At 34.7% G+C, this 17,464-nt stretch overlaps 1 long non-coding RNA gene across 2 annotated transcripts in view; it reads left to right on the top strand.

Annotated features, from left to right (window-relative positions):
* LOC118152999 (uncharacterized) overlaps positions 1-17,464 on the top strand; it is a 53,752-nt gene that overhangs the window by 8,905 nt on the left and 27,383 nt on the right. For both annotated transcript variants that reach the window (XR_013534583.1, XR_004742120.3), the window contains one exon: positions 869-938. This is a non-coding gene — a long non-coding RNA (uncharacterized LOC118152999). The remainder of the gene's footprint in view (positions 1-868; positions 939-17,464) is intronic.

The following is a 17,464-nucleotide window of genomic DNA, read 5'->3' as shown; positions in this document are numbered from 1 at the left end:
TTTTTGGTAGAGACAGGGTTTCATCATGTTGGCCAGGATGGTCTTGAGCTCTTGACCTCGTGATCTGCCCTCCAGGGCCTCCCAAAGTATTGAGATTACACACCTGAGCCACTGCTCTTGGCCTTTTTTTTTTTTTTTGAGACTGAATGTCGCTCTGTCACCCAGGCTGGAGTGCAAAGGCGCAGTCTCGGCTCACTGCAACGTCCATCTCCCGGGCTCAAGTGATTCTCCTGCCTCAGCCTCCCGAGTAGCTGGAATTACAAGCATGCGCCACTGCGGCTACCTAATTTTTGTATTTTTAATAAAGACGGAGTTTCACCATGTTGTCCAGGCTGGTCTTGAACTCCTGACCTCAGGTGATCCACCCGCTTCAGCCTCCCAAAGTACTGGATTACTGGTCAGGACCAGCCTGGCCTACATAGTGTAACCCCATCCCTACTAAAAATACAAGAAATTAGCCAGGCATGCTGATGCATGTCTGAAATCCCAGCTACTTGGGAAACTGAGGCAGGATAAATAGCTTGAACCCAAGAGGCAGAGGTTGAAGTGAGCTGAGATCACACCACATCAGCATGCTTGGCTAATTTTTTCCCTGGGACCCTGGAAACCAGTGAAATTATTACTGTCCTATTGTGTTGTCTTCTCCAGAATGTCATATAGTTGGAATCATATAGTATGCAGCCTTCTCCTACTAGCTTCTTTCACTTAGCCACCTGCATTTAAGGTTCCTGCATGTCTCTTTATGGCTTGATAATTAACTAATTAGTGTTCATTGTTGAATTAAATTCCATTGTATGGATGTATCACAGTGTCTTTATCCTTGGTTGTTTCCAATTCTTGGTGCTTACTAATAAATATTTATTTGCAGGTTTTTTTGTGAACATAAGCTTTCAATTCATTTGGATAAACACCAGGGAACACAATTGCCAGATCATATGGTAAGATTATTTTTAGCTTCGTAAGAAACTGCCAAACTGTCTTCCAAAGTGGCTGTACTATTTTAGATTCCTATGAGAAAAAAATGAGAATTCCTATTGCTTCACATCCTTATCAGCATTTGGTGTTGTCAATGTTGAATTTTGGCAGCTGTAATAGTATAGTATATACTATACTATTACATAGTAATATGTATATATACTATATATAGTATATATACATCTTATTACAGCAGCTAAAATGTAATAGTATAGTATATAGTAGTATAGTAGTATGTAATATTATAGTATATAATAATATCTCATTGTTATTTTAATTTGAAATTCCCTAATGAGATGTGATGTAGAGTACCTTGTGTGCTTATTTGCCATCTGAATGCTTTTTTTAGTCAGGTGTCTGTTCAGCTCTTTGCCTGTTTTAAACTTAGGTTAACTTTCTTACTGTTATTAAGAGTTTGTTGTATATTTTCTTGTGACTTCTCCATCACATATGTTTTGCAAACATTTTCTCCCAGTCTATGGCTTGCTTGTCATTTTCTTAAGAGTGTCTTTTGCAGAGCAGAAGTGTTACATCTTAAGAAAGTCTCACTTAAACTTTTTTTTCATGGATCATGCCTTTGGTGTTGTATCTAAAAACTCATTTTCAAACCCAAGGTCTTCTTGATTTTCTCACTTTGATGTTGTTATCTTCTGGAAGATTTATAATTTTTCATTTCAAATTTATGATCCATTTTGAGTTAACTTTTGTGACGGTGTCAGGTCTGTGTCCAGATTAATTTATTTTCCCACAGGAGTGTCCAGTTTTTCCAGCCTAATTTTGCTCCATTGTATTGCCTCTGCTTCTTTGTCAAAGGTCAGTTGACTATATTTATGTCCATTTATGGACTCTCTGTTCTGTGATGTTGATGTATTTATTTTTTTCTCTAATACTATACCTGTTTTAAGGACTATACAGTATATTTTGAAATCAAGTAGTATCAGTCCTCTAACTTTTGTTTGTTTTAGCTATTCTGGTTCCTTTGCCTTTCCACACCAACTTTTGAAATAGCTTTTCAAAATAACTTGATGATATGTGACTGGGATTGCATCGAATCTATATGCACAATGGAAAAAAACTGACATTTTAACAGTACTGAGTCTTCTTATCCATAAGAATGAACATCTCACAATTTATTTGGATCTCTGATTTCTTTCATCAGAATTTTGTAGTTTTCCTCATGTAGGTCTTATACATACCTAAATATCTCATTTCTTTGGTGCTAATGTAAATAGTGTTTTGTTTTTGCTTTCCAATTCCAATTGTTTATTGATGTTTTATAGAAAAAACAATAGACTTTTATCTTTTAGTCTTGTATGCTCTAGTTATTTTAATCATTTACAAGTTCCAGGAGTTTTTTAATTTATTTTTTTGGATTTTCTATATACACAATCATGATATCTGTGAACAAAAACAGCTTTGTTTCTTCCTTCCTGATCTGTATCCCTTTTATTTCCTTTCTTATCTTATTAAATTAGCTAGGACTTCCAGTGCAATGTTGAATAGGAGTGGTGAGAAGGGACATTATTACAGTGTTCTTGATCTTAGGGAGAGAATATTTAGTTTCTCACCATTAAGTATGATGATAGCTATATGTTTTTTAGAGCTACTCTTTGTCAAATTGAAGACATTCCCCTCTACTCCCAGTTTGCTAAGTCTTTATTAAGAATGAATGTTGGATTTTGTCAAATGCTTTTTCTGCATCTATTTATATCATCATATGATATCTCTTCTTCTATCTGTTGATGTGATAGGTTACATTAACTGATTTTTTAATGTTGAACAAGCATGGCACACCTCAAATAAATCCCACTTGATCATGTTGTGTAATTCGTTTTCTACATTGTTGGGTTCATTGCTAATAATTTGTTGAGGAATGTTGCTTGTATTCATGAGAGATACTGCTCTGTAGTTTTTTTGTTTTTCTTGTTTTGGTATCAGAGTAATATTGCCCTCATAGAATGAGTTAAGAAGTAGTCTCTCTGGGTCTATTTTCTAGAAGACATTGTAGAGAATTGGTGTTATTAGTTCCTTAAATGTTTCATAGAATGTACTAGTGATTCTTCCTGGCCTGGTTCCCTCTGTTTTAGACTATATTAATTATTTATTCCATTTCTTTAATAGATATAGCCCTCTTTAAATTGTCTATTTCTGGTTGTATGAATTTTGGTATTGTGTCTTTCAAGGAGTTTGTTTATTTCATCTAGGTTATCAAATTTGTGGGCATAGAGTTGTTCATAATATTCCTTTATTATTATTTTAATGTTTATAGGATAGGATCAGTAGTAATGACTTCCCTCTCATTTGTGATATTAGTAACTTGTGTCTTCTCTCTTTTTTTTTTGTTTTTGACTTTTACAGGCTTGCCAAATCAATTACCTTGTTAAAGAACCAGATTTTGGTTTGCTGATTTTCTTTATTGTTTTCCATTTCATTTATAGATACTCTAATTTTTTCTTATTTCTTCTGCTTAGTATTTAATTTACTCTTCATCTTCCAATTTCTAATTTTTTAGGTTATTGATTTTAAGTCTGCCTTCTTCCCTAATGTATGCATTTAATGCCATATATTTCCCTTTAAGCACTGCTTTCCCTACATTCCACAAATTTGAATAAGTTGTACTTTCATTTTTCATTTAGTTCAAAATATTTTAAAATTTATCTTGATCTTATTTGACCTATTTGTTGTTTAGAAGTGTGTTGTTTACCAAACTAAAAAAACTCTAGAAGAAAATCTAGGCAATACCATTCAGGACATAGGCCCAGGCAAAGATTTCATGAAAAAAACACCAAAGCAATTGCCACAAAAGCAAAAATTGACAAATGGGATCTAATTAAACCAAGGTACTTCTGTACAGCAGAAGAAATTGTCATCAGAGTGTCCAGACAACCTATAGAATGGGAGAGAAGTTTTGCAATTTATCCATCTGACAAAGGTCTAATATCCAGAGTATTCAAGGAACTTAGACAAATTTGCAAGAAAAAACGTTAAAAAGTGGGCAAAGGGCATAAACAGACACTTCTCAAAAGAAGACATTCATGAAGCCAGCAAACATATGACAAAAAAACTCAACATCATTGATTATTAGAGAAATGCAGGCTGGGTGCAGTGTCTCTTGCCTGTAATCCCAGAACTTTGGGAGGCCAAGGCAGGCAAATCACTTGGTCAGGAGTTCAACACCAGGCTGGCCAACATGATGAAACCCTGTCTCTACTGGAAATTAGCTGGGCATGGTGGTACATGCTTATAATCCTAGCTACTTAGGAGGCTGAGGAGGGAGGATCACTTGAACCCAGGAGGCGGTGGTTTCAGTGAGCTGAGATCACACCATTGCCCTCCAGCCTGGGTGACAGAATAAGACTCCATCTTAAGAAAAAAAAAAGGGAGAAAAGTAAATCAAAACCACAATGAGATACCATCTCATGCCAGTCGGAATGGTGATTATTAAAAAGTCAAAAAACAACAGATGCTGGCAAGATTGTGGAAGAAAAGGAACACTTTTACATTGTTGGTGGGAATGTGAACATTCGATCATTGTGAAAGTGTGGTGATTCCTCAAAGATCTAGAAACAGAAATATCATTTGACCCAGCAATCCCTTTATTTGGTATATACCCAAAGGATTATAAATCATTCTATTATAAAGATATGTTCACACATGTGTTCACTGACACGCTATTCACAATGGCAAAGACACGAAATCAACCCAAATGCCCATCTATAATAGACTAGATAAAGAAAATGTGGTACATATACACCATGGAATACTATGCAGCCATAAAAAGGAGTGAGATCATGTTCTTTGCAGGGACATGGATGAAGTTGGAAGCCATTATTCTCAACAAACACAAGAACAGAAAACCAAACACCATATGTTCTCACTTACAAGTGGGAGCCAAACAATAAGAATACATGAACACATGGGGAGGAACAACATACACAAGGGCTTGTTGAGGGGGCAGGGAGAGGGAAAGCATCAGGAAAAATAACTAATGGATGCCGGGCTTAACACCTAGATGGTGGGTTGATCTGTGCAGCAAATCACCATGGCACATGTTTACCTATGTAAACCTGGAACTTAAAATAGACGTTGATGAAAAAAAGAAAAAGAAAAAATATGTTGTTTAATCTCCAAATATTTTGTGTTTTTCTAGCTTTTTTCCTGTTAGCAGTATTTGATTTAATTCTATTGTTGTCTCAGAGCATACTTCATGTAAGTTTTATTCTTTTAAATTTGTTAAGGGGTGCTTTATAATCTAGAATTTGTGCTATCTTGGTGACTGTTCTGTATGAGCTTAAGAAGAATAAATATTCTGCTGCTTTGGGAGGAAATATTCTATAAATGTCAATAAGATCTAGGTAATTGATGGTGCTGTTTGGTTCAATTATGTCATTACTTATTTCCTGCCTACTGGATCTGTGAATTAGTGATAAAAGGTTGTTGACATCCCCAACTAAAAAAGTGGATTTATTTTTTTTCTCCTAGAAATTCTGTAAATTTTTGCCTCATGTATTTTAATGCTTTGTTGTTAGGGGCATATACATTAAGGGCTGTTATGTCTTCTTGGATAGTTGACCCCTTTACCATTACGTAGTACCCCTCCTTATTCCTGCTAATTTTTATTGTTCTGAAGTCTGCTTCGTCTCAGATTAATATAGCTACTTCAGCTACCTCTTGATTAGTGTTATTATGGTATATTCTTTTTCTATTCTTTCATATTAATTTATGTGTATCATTATATTTTAACTAGGTTTCTTGCATACAACATGTTTCTTATCCACTTTGACAGTCTTTATCTTTCAATTAGTATATTTAGACTGACTATTTATGTTTAAAGTTATTATTTATATAGTTAGATTAATATCTGGAATAGTATCTATTTATTACCCTTGTGCTTTTCTTTTGTTTGTTTTCCACTGCTTTTCTGACTTTATGATTTTGATTGAGCATTTTATATTAATGCCATTTTTATCATCTCTTACTATATCAATTATACTTCTTTTAAAAATTTTTTTCAGAGGTTGTCATAGAGTTTGAAATATTCTCTTACAAATAATCCAATTCTACTTTTAAGTAACACTATATCACTTCACAGATAGTGGAAGTACCTTATCCTGGAGGCTGTTATGTCTTCTTGGATAGTTGACCCCTTTACCATTACATTTCGATTTTGTACTTTTATCCCTTATAACATTTCTGTCATTCATTTCACTTGTCCATAAACTGTAATCACCAAATGCAATGTTGCTATCATTATTTTGAATAAAATGTGTTCTGTTAGATCAATTAAGTGTAATGGCTCATGTCTGTAATCTCAGCACTTTGGGAGGCTGAGGCAGGTGGATCACTTGATGTGAGGAATTTGAGACCGGCCTGGCCAACATGGTGAAATCCCGTCTCTACAAAAAAATATAAAAGTTCAGCTGGGCATGGTGACAGACGCCTATAATCCCAGATATTTGGGAGGCTGAGTCAGGAGAATCCCTTGAACCTGGGAGGCAGAGGTTGCAGTGAGCCAAGATTGCACTGCTGCACTCCAGCCTGGGCAATAGAGTGAGACTCTGTCTCAAAGAAAAAAATAGAAAAAAAAATGTTTTATTTTACCTTTATTTACTTTTTCTGTAACATTCTTTCTTCAGTTATAGCCTAGCCTATATGTTTTTCTTCTCTTTGAAGAACTTATTCTAACATTTATTTCTTCCAAAGCAAGTCTATTGGCAACAAATTTCCATGATTTTTACTTGTCTAAAAGTATTTCTTCTAACTTCTGAAGGACAGCCTAGGACAGAATCCTAGGTTGGTGTTTTGTTCTTTCAACACCTTAAATGTCTCACTACATGTCCATATTGCTTGTATGGAGTGTGACTTCGGGGTAATTTTGATTCTACTTAGTCCCAATTTTCATGAATAACTTTCAGTGCAATGATTTAGTATTTTTTAATTTCATTTTCTTTCAAAAAGTTCCTATTATAGTAATTTATAACCTCTTTGAAGCCAGAAAATACATTTCTTCATAATCATTTTTCCTTTTCCCTCCATCATACAGGAGAAAGGAAAGAAAAGAAAAGATAGTGAATTCCAGGTCCAAGTCAATCACTTTTGCTTCTCTCAGACTGTCATTGACATTTACTCCAGCATTATCCTCATCTCCATCACTCCTACGACCCCACCCAAGCTCCTCCTCTGTATAAGTATAACCTTCGTATTCTACTTATCAAACCATATTATTCCTACATTTTATGAGCTTTTCTCTCCTAAAGCATACATATTACAGGACATCAGGGGAAAGGGAGAAGCTTAAATAATACAAATACCAGAAATTTGGGGGGAGATATGGCCCTTTGGAATTCTGGAGTAACTCAAAAGAATTTATTGAGTGTCTTGGAGAGATCAATCTCTCCTTTTGTCTATAGATTCTTAGTCAGTGGAGAAGAGAGCCAGCTTGGAACTCAGTGTCAGTTCTGTTGCTGGTTAAGCTGATTTAAAGAGTGTGGCTTGGCCCTCTGGCAAAAATGAACATACCTATGTAAAACTATTGACCTCTCTTATTAGGGCAGAGCTTGACCTAGTAAGTTTACCCTGGGCAGAAGAGAAAATTATTCTGCGAGAACATTCATCTGAAAGAGAATTTAAAAATAGGCCCCCCCTTCCCATTTTCACCAGTTACTCACCCCTCATCATAGGAAGAAGAGTATAAGTTTCTTTTTAATATTTTCAGGAGGTAAGAAGAAGTTCCTATTTCATGGACCAGCAAGAAATTTGAAAATTCTGGAAACAAAAACTGGTCTAACCAGCAGAAACCTGGGAGATGTTACAAATCTTGTATAGGATAGACTCATAGGAGAGGGCACCTGAAACTTAACTCCAGGGTGTACATGTTTTTAAACCAAGATGCAGACTATAGGAAATCATTTTACTTATTCCTGTACATCACAACATTTTCAACCTTTCCAACTTAAAACTATAACTATCAAAGTTTAACAATGTATAAAGAAAACTTTATCAGCAGAGATAAAGAAGCTGAATACTACATCTTCATTAATTGTTACAGGTAGTGCCCACCTGTCCTATCCTTAAGGACTCTTGTCCAAGTCCCTTACAAACTGTAGGGCTTGGATTTTATTACATTTTATTTATGTCTTGAGTGTCTCTCCCCTATTTAAGACCAATAGGTACACAGCTTAGAATTATATGTCAACTATGAAGAGTGTTATTGCTTTTGTTTATTGTCCCTTCCCACTACAATGTAATGTCCATAAAGATGAGGAGTTTGACTACTTTTTCACTGACAAATCTCCTATGCTTAACACATAGCTATTGTGAAGTGACTGAATGAAAGTGAAAGAAGAAAAAATTGTGAAGCAATGAGAAAGTGTGTGTTGCATCTTGTGGTCCTGCTTAATGGATAAGAAAAGAGAGGGCTGATAGTGTTTGTCAGTGCACACAGACAGTGAGCTGAAATACTGCAGAATCCTAGCAGAGTTACAATTTCAAATACTGAGTGCTAGAATGGGAAACCTGTACCACTTCTCTAATTGCAACAAAGATCAACATAACTATTTACCCTTTATTCACATAAATCTAATTTACATTAGTCAAATTCAACTGAATTCATTTTTATGGGATCTGAAAATATATAGAAACCAATTCCAGGACTTCTGCTACCAACAGTGGTGGAAAGCATGTTTTGTACTTAGAATAAATGATAAAGTGGTGTAAAATATTTTTAAAAATTCATTAAGGGCAACAGAGAGAATTTCTACTTCCAGAAAGGATTTGGTAAGTGTGGCAGGCCAACACTTGGACTAATAACAATGAGGAAAACCTAGGTAAATTATATATTTATAAAGGAATCAAGAGTTTTAAAAACAAGAACTAAATAGATTAAAATTCCAGAGAAGCGAGAACTTTCCAGTAATGACTTGATGATGGTCACAATTGTTTTCCCTTGGCAAAACTGCCACTTGGAGAGCAGGCTAAGGATCAGAATGAGTCCAGGCAGAAAGATGCAGCTGGGGAAAAAAATTAAACTCGCAAAACTTTTAGCAGTTATATGGGGCTCTGTGACTCACTGAGGATGTGAGAGACCCCAAATACATGGCTAAGACAATAACCGAGTTCTGAGACTGTATGGAGGCTGAAACAGTAGCCCTCAAACTTCTGAAGTGCAAAGTGAAATCCCCCACAGTATCATGGTGCTAAAGAATCAAAGAACTGCTATGGGGAATAGGAACCCAGAGACATAAGAAATAAGATATAAAAACATAAGAGGGAGTAGGGAATTGACATTAATCATCTATAGGTGGTTTTTTGATGGGAATATTTACAGATTCTGAGCAAAGCTACAGTCTGCCCCTCATAGAAAGCAACAACAGAGATCTCTAGCCTTCACAGAAGACTATAGAGTGTCCTGAATACATTGCCAGTCTTCCTTTCAAGAAAGTTGATAAATTTTAAAGTTTCATGGAACAGGAGGGTTAAGAGCTAAACTGAAAACCTGCTGTAATCTTTTAGGGCTGGGAAGACAGAGATCCTCCAGGCTCTCAATTGAAAGCCCTGGAAGGCTACACCCTAAGAACAGAAGTTATTTGGAGGTACACTCAGCACAACTGAAACCAGATTCTGACTCAAAATAATCACTGACTCGATTGAGGTGATCAACAGCCATTCTACCTGCCCAACAGAAGAAAAAGGGAACACTTTTGGGTGGAAGACAATATCATCTAGACCCTGTATGCTTTTATTATACATAATGTCTAACATTTTTTACATTACTATTCATGGAAGATCAAGTTCATTTGCCCAATAATCAAGAGAAAAAACAAACAACAGAAACACAATTGTAGATGATCAAGATATTGTAGTCAGCAGATAAGAATTTACCCAATAATTTTTATGAATATATTTAAGAAAATGAAATGCAAAGTCAATAAGGAAATGGGAATTTTTTGGTAAAAGGAATCTATAAAAACATTTCTTTAGGCATTATAAATATAAAAAAATAAATCTGCAGTTAACAAATATTTAAAGAAAACAGAAGTGGAAGGGGCCAATAGAGATAGCAGAGTATCCATAGCCAACAGTAGGGTGGTGGGCACACAGATAGAGGTATGCATAGGGACAAAGGAAGTCACAATGGGAAAGCCATGTGGAGGCAGCAGTGTGCCTGGTGTCCAAGGAAACATGCATGGGGCTACATGTGGTGGTAGTTGTATGCCCATCAGAAGAAGCATCAGGGAGGTGAAGGTGAGAGTAAGTTGAGATGCACAGTTAGCAATGTGTCTAACAGCCAAAAAGGTGGAGGCAGGGGCATGGAGGCAGTGGCATATCAAACAGCCCAGGGTTTTTGGGGAGAAGAGTTCAAAAATGATGACTTGCCTGGAGATGAAAGCAGGAGTGATGAGTTGGCCGTGGCAGTACCTGGCATATTCAGGAAATTAATTATGTAAAGGTGGATTGATCAAGAAAGTATCTATAATGAAAGCCGGATTTCTCACTGTGGGAAAAGAAATGTACAAATATGAAGAGGGGAAGAGAAAACATAACTCGTTGCTATTGTTATGGTGAGAAAGAGGAGAGAAGGAAGGAAGGAAGGAAGAGAAAGGAAAGAGTGAAAGGAAAGAAAGGAAAGAAAAAAACTTAATGTAAGTGAGTATGTCTGTGTACATACACATGAATACATACATATATTTCAAAATTCTAACCATGGAGAGAGCCTAAGTGCAATGACACCTGAGTCGCAATTAACATACCAAGTATATAGGTTTCAATTTTCATCAAAAACAAGGGCTCCCTGAAAAAGTGGATGATTCAAGGATAGAGGTAGGGAAATTTCAATATAAGCCTAGAACATTGAATAGTAATGGGCTGTGGTTTGAATGGTGGTATTTATCACTGTCCATTTTCTGATTTGAAAGGCTTGGTGATTACTCTGTAGGAGAGTGTCTTTGGGAGAAATGTTAATGGTAATATTTAGAGATTATAGGGCATAATGATTTCAACTTGCTCAAAATATTCACAAAGAGGTATCCAATCCTTGAACACACTCAGTTATCTATCTATCTTTAGAAAGAGAGATGGAGCAAATATAAAACTATTAACTGGGGAATCTGGATGAATAGAATGTGGGAATTTATTCTAATGTTTTGCAACTTTTCTGATAAAAATATTTCAAAGTAAATTATTTCAAAATTAAATTAAAAAACCCAGTGTATGAGTTTAACAATAGGTTGGACACTGCTGAATGCAAGGCTTGCGAACTGGAAACATATCAGTGAAAAATACACAAAGTAAAGCATGGAAGAAAAAAAGAAAAGGAAAAAAGAAGAAACACATGTAAGAGACATACAGGACAAGCATGAAAAGTCTACCATGTAAAACTGAAGTTTCAGAGGGCAAAAAGAAAGAAATAGAGCAGAAGCAATATTCAAAGAGATAATGGCTGGGAATTTTCTAAAGTAGATAAACTACATTTAATCCACTGATTAAGAAGCCCAGCAAACCCTCAAGCAGGATAAGTATAAAGAAAACCACAATTATGCAACTCAGAATAAAACTGCTGAACCAAAGACAGAGAAGATAAAAAAAAAAACAGCCAGAGGAAAAAATACACATTATCTACAAAAGAGCAACAATGACTGGCAGCTGTCTCTAATAGGAACAATAGAAGCCAGAAGATAATAGAATGCTGTCTCTAGAGTTCTGAAAGAAACTAAAGGCCAAGGTGCAAAAAACAATCTTCAAAATGAACCTTACATGGTGACATTTTCAAACAAACAACAAAAAGAAGCAAAAAGTAAATAAAAAAGCAAAATGCACATAATTTATTGCTAGGAGGCCTACACAGCAATGCTGAAGGGAGTTCTACTAGCAAAAGTAAAAATGATTTCATTTGAAAAGATGGAAATTCAAGGAGGGAATCAAGAATATTGGATGGATAAATGTGTTGGTAACTATAAATGAATACTGACTACACAAAATTATGTTGGATAACTGAAAGATGGAAAACACAATCACTTGAAGAAGAAATGTACGGTCAAAATGGATGTAGGAAAAACTTCTATAAAAGAGTTACTTCATGCTCTGGGTTGGCAGATGCAGTGAGCAAGGGTGCATCAAGAGTAATGGAGAAGGTGATTAGTTGGGGAACTCCAGCAGGTGTAACCAGATGAATCGGCCTCTCTATATCCCCTTAACAACCCCAAGTGAGGCAGCAGTCTGCAGCTAGGGGCAGTGTCCATGCATGCATGGGTCAGAGTGCTACATACAACAAGTACAGAATGGTACCAGTTCCTAGTGAGAGGACACAGATGAATAGAAAAGAGACTGAAATGATATACAATAAGCCAGTAACTATTGCTGCCACTAGAAATGGAATTGGAGGAAATAGTTTTATCTACATTATATGACTCAAAATAAAAATGTATTCATATGCTACTTGTGTAATTAAATATATATATATTTGAAAATCAATAATTTTGTATAGGAAATTATGTTTGACTCCATGCAATAAATACTGACATGAACATCAAAAGAAAGCATTTTTAGAAATCACCTGGAAATAAAAGTATAGTCTTCTAGATAACTCCTGTGTCAAAGAGGAAAAAAGAATCCTGTTAACATAATATAATCTTGTGAATTGTAGCCAAATCTTACCTTATGAGAAATTTTGTTTGATGTAATCTAAAGTAACCTTAAAATAATCTAAATGTATAAGACTACAGAAATTAAAAAGAAGAAAATAAATCAAAAGAAAGTAAAAGAATCCAAAAGCAATGGCTTAAAAATGAAAAAGCCGAACATTACAATTTATTGATAAGAACTGTGATCTTTTATTTGAAAAGTTATAAAAACAAAACAAACCAATCAATCCCTGGCAAGTCTAGCCAAAGGAAACCTAACTGAACACAGCTATGATATTAGAAAACAGAAAAGGGGAATAATCAAAGGAAATTATAATCTTTAAATAAAATTTTTGTACTTTTCTGAAAATAAAATTTTTAAGTAGATTTTTTTAGGAAACTACAAACAACCAATTTGGCTAAATAAATAATGGGAAGACTAAATCGATCAATATTCATGGAAAAGTTGAACATTTTGTCAAAAAATCCTTCAAAATTGTTCTGAGCCATGTTTGTTTTCTCAGAAATTTTTACCAAATACTGATGAATAGTTAATTTTGGTATTATTTAATTGTTACAAAACTATAGAAAGCATAACTTTGATACAATAAACCTGATAAATATTTCACAGAACCATGGGCCAATCTATCTAATAAGCACAAATAAAAATAGTTAATTATGAAATATCAAATCCAACCGTACACTGAAATGGCAATACACTTTACCTGATCAAATTTATTCAAGAGTACAAAAATTGTTCAAAGTTAGGGAATAGGCTGATGTAATCTTGGTAGAAGCCAAAGGGCATTTTATAAATTTTAGCATTACTTTTGATTAAGATTCCTAGCATACCAAGGGGAAAGCAAACTTTCTTAACTTGGTAAGGAGTATTTTTCAGAAATCCAAAGCCAATATAATACTTAATAATGAAATATCAAAAATAATCACCTTCAAGTGATAAATAAGAGAACACTTTCTATTAATACTTCTGTTATTCAACAAGATTCTGGAACTTCTGACAAATAAAGGAATATAAGAAAAGGAAAGGAAGTATATATTGGCTGTAAAATGTCTGATCATTTACCAAAAATTATATAACTGCCTTGGAGTAAAATCAAAAAAACGATTTGCTACAGCAACAGCAAGTATAAGAAAGCAGTTAATACAAGAGCAGTATACCAAATATCAATAAAAGTAAGAAAATGAAATGGAAAACAAGACTCATTAATAACACCAATAAACATACCTAGAAATAAATCCAATAACAAGACTTTCAATTAAACACAAAAGGCAGGCTACAACAAATGAAGGAACACAACTATATTGGGTGAAGAGTATAAAGTAATAAGTTATAATAAAATTATTGCAATTACAATTAAAAACTAAATTTAGCATTTTCAGACCCTTGAAAATATAGTTTAAAATTTCATTTGGAATATAATAAATAAGTTAGAATGCTATGAGCAATATACAAATTATTAATGAAATCTTGATCTGTAATTTATTAAAACATATTATAAAATACTGCAATTAAAACACCCTGATACTAATAGAGATATAAATCAATAGGTCAGTGGGTTATTCATAATAAAAAATAGACCTTAATGTATATGGGATTTGCTATATCATAAAAGCGACATTTCATATTAGTGGAGAAAAGACATATTGTTCAATGAATCAGCTGCAAATTTTGTCTACCTAATTGGGAAGAAATGAATTTATATTCCTACTTCAAAATCATATCCTAAGATTTCTCTAGATTTGTTAATGCCTTAAAAATAACAAAAGTAATAAATGTACCAGTGAAAAATGTACCAGATGAATGAAATGACTATGTAAACAAGATAAAAGACAAGTGACAAAATGAGGGAAATTGCAATGACAGACAATGTGTTAATATTATCTTTCACAAATTTGTACAATAAAGGAAAATACCACTACAGAAAATAATAAATATGAACACAGAATTCACAAAGAAGTAACATAGATCATTATTAAACATAGCTCTTAAAAGATATACTCAATTAAACTCAATTATAATAAAGTAAAAATAAATTTTAGTTAAACTAACAAAGACCAAAATGTATTAAATATTTACATAGTTAGGCAAAACAATAGGAAGAAAATATGGACTTTCATACATTCTTGATGGAAGCACAAATTGATATATTTTCTTTCTCTTCTAGAAATTTATTCTGCAAAAATAGAGCTCCAAGTAATCACAGATATATGTATAATGATGGTACTTTTATTAAAAATTTGAAACTAATCCAAATCCCTATGATTGGGGGCCTGGTTAAATAGATTATAATAATTCTGTATAATAGAGTAGAATACTACGTGGCTATTAAAAAGAGTGAAATGACTCTGTGTATTGATATAGAAAGATACCTAATGTAAATTGTTTAGTAAAAAGGCAAATGCAGGTTACACGTGCACACACAGTATGATATATTTTTGGTAGTATATTTATGTGCATATTTGCATAAACACAGTCCAAAAGCTGGAAGGATATAGACCAATTGCTATCAATTGTGTTCATTGCTATCAGTGGTTTTCTCTCAGACATGGTGTAAGAATGGGGTGGAGAGTTTCACTATTCCTTTTGAATAAATGTGTTCCATGAGGCCTATGTTCTTTGTATATAGAAGAAAATAAAAATGAAAATTAAGAAGTAGATGCTACAAATGGGAACTCAAAGCTAAACTTATGCCTAACTCTGACTTTAAATACATGAAGAAAACAAATTTTGAAAGAAAATTACTCAGGTCAGTCCTATATCTCTGAAATATGATACATTTCACAGAGATTTTTATGTTGTTTTCTCCATGGGTTTCTCTGTGATGATCTGCACTGAACTGCTTGATGGAGTCCAAAGGGCTTTGCTGATGATCAGATGCCAGAGTGTGGCGCCAGAGAGTCACCAAGCCCCAAATTAAACTAAGTAGCTATGGCAAGGTAGGGCCCCCCCAACCAACAAATCCAGGATCCCAGGCCTATCATAACCATAATCTGACCTGTCAAGCCATATTTTCCATCACTTCTAAATACTCTTCCATTGTTTCTTGAACCATCCCTAGAGGACACGTAAGGTGACAGCAGCTGCTGTCAGGGAACGCCCCCCTTCTCCCCCGGTAGCTGTAGTTTGGGGATAGGTGGATACAGAAGAGATGCTCTAAATACATGAAAACACCTCGTTAATGCGGCAGGACATTGACTTGTAGGGAATGGAAAGAACATTAGCAATAAACTTTGGTAGCTGTTTTGGAACACAGACCACTTGGAATAGAAACAGAAATTCTCTCAGGGAAAATCATAGCAAGTAGCCCAGAATATACAAATGAACATGTTTCTTCCTACACGTAACTGTATATCTTTATAGCATCACCTTCAAGGCTAACACATTTCATTTCCTTTACTGCTTTATAACTCTTTGGAGAGCTGATTTTAAAAACAACCTTGCCGTTTACACTTAAAATTTTAGCACTTTTATCTAAGTATGAGAATTTTTCTCAGCATTTCCTTTTAAAGAGGTAATAAAGTTAAGCTGTAAAAGGATTCACATCAGTCTTGCTGGAACAATAGATGATAAAGTCCAGGCAAATGGCCATAGACACAAACTTGTCTTTATCTTTATAGTAAGAGAAATTTCAAGAGTAACTCTGGAAACAAAGTAATTTTTGTAGGATGAAGGCAAGACTGTGCAGTAAAGTGTGCTTTTGGTTAGGAGAGAGTCATATGGATTGATTCTGTGTCCTCACCCAAATCTCATCTTGTAGCTCCCATAATTCCCATGTGTTGTAGGAGGGACCCAATGAAAGATGACTGAATCATGGTGGCTGGTCGTTCCCATGCTGTTCTTGTGATAGTTAATGGGTCTTATGAGATCTGCTGGTTTTAAAAACGGGAGTTTCCCTGCACAAGTTCTCTTTGCCTACTGCTATCCACATAAAATGTGACTTGTGCCTCCTTGCTTTCCACCATGATTGTGAGACCTCCCCAGCCACATGGAACTGTTAAGTTCAATAAGCTTCTTTTTTTTTTTTTTTTTTTTTTGGTAGATTTCCTAGTCTTGGGTATGTCTTTATCAGCAGCATAAAAATGGACTAATACAGGTAGACTACTGGCTCTAGGCCCAGTTTATTCATTTATTAATATGTGGAATTGCATAGCTCATTTTGGGTAGCTTATCAAAACCCTGAACTTCCATTTCTTTATCAAAAGATAGAATTGAAGCAGATGGTGTCAAAGGTGTGACAACTCTAAGCTTTTTAAAATGCAACAGGTAGAAAGAGAGAGATGAAAGAAGGAAGTGAAGGGATAAATTAAATTTAAAATGATGTCAAGTATTAATTTAAAAAGTAACCTTTGGCTGGGTGTGGTGGCTCAAGCCTGTAATCCCAGCACTTTGGGAGGCTGAGGTGGGTGGATCACGAGGTCAAGACATAGAGACCATCCTGGTCAACATGGTGAAACCTCGTCTCTACTAAAAATACAAAAAATAAGCTGGGCATGGTGGCGCGTGCCTGTAATCCCAGCTACTCAGGAGGCTGAGGCAGGAGAATTGCCTGAACCCAGGAGGCGGAGGTTGATGGTGAGCCAAGATCGCGCCATTGCACTCCAGCCTGGGTAACAAGAGCGAAACTCCGTCTCAAAAAAAAGTAACCTTTATTGACTTTAAAGCAAATTTATTCTGTTTTTAAACACCATTTTAAAAATATGCTTTGTTCACATTATAAAGCACTTTTTCAATTAATATTATAACTGAAGTCATAGCACATGTTTTTTGATATTGAACAACTCAAAGATATTATACTATGATTTGAGTGTTTGTATATCAAAAATTAATATGTTAAAAACTTCTCTAATGT

The sequence above is a fragment of the Callithrix jacchus genome, chromosome 4, assembly GCF_049354715.1.
Source record: "Callithrix jacchus isolate 240 chromosome 4, calJac240_pri, whole genome shotgun sequence".
In the NCBI taxonomy this organism is placed as follows: Eukaryota; Metazoa; Chordata; class Mammalia; order Primates; family Cebidae; genus Callithrix; species Callithrix jacchus.
This window is presented reverse-complemented; position numbering and strand designations above follow the sequence as displayed.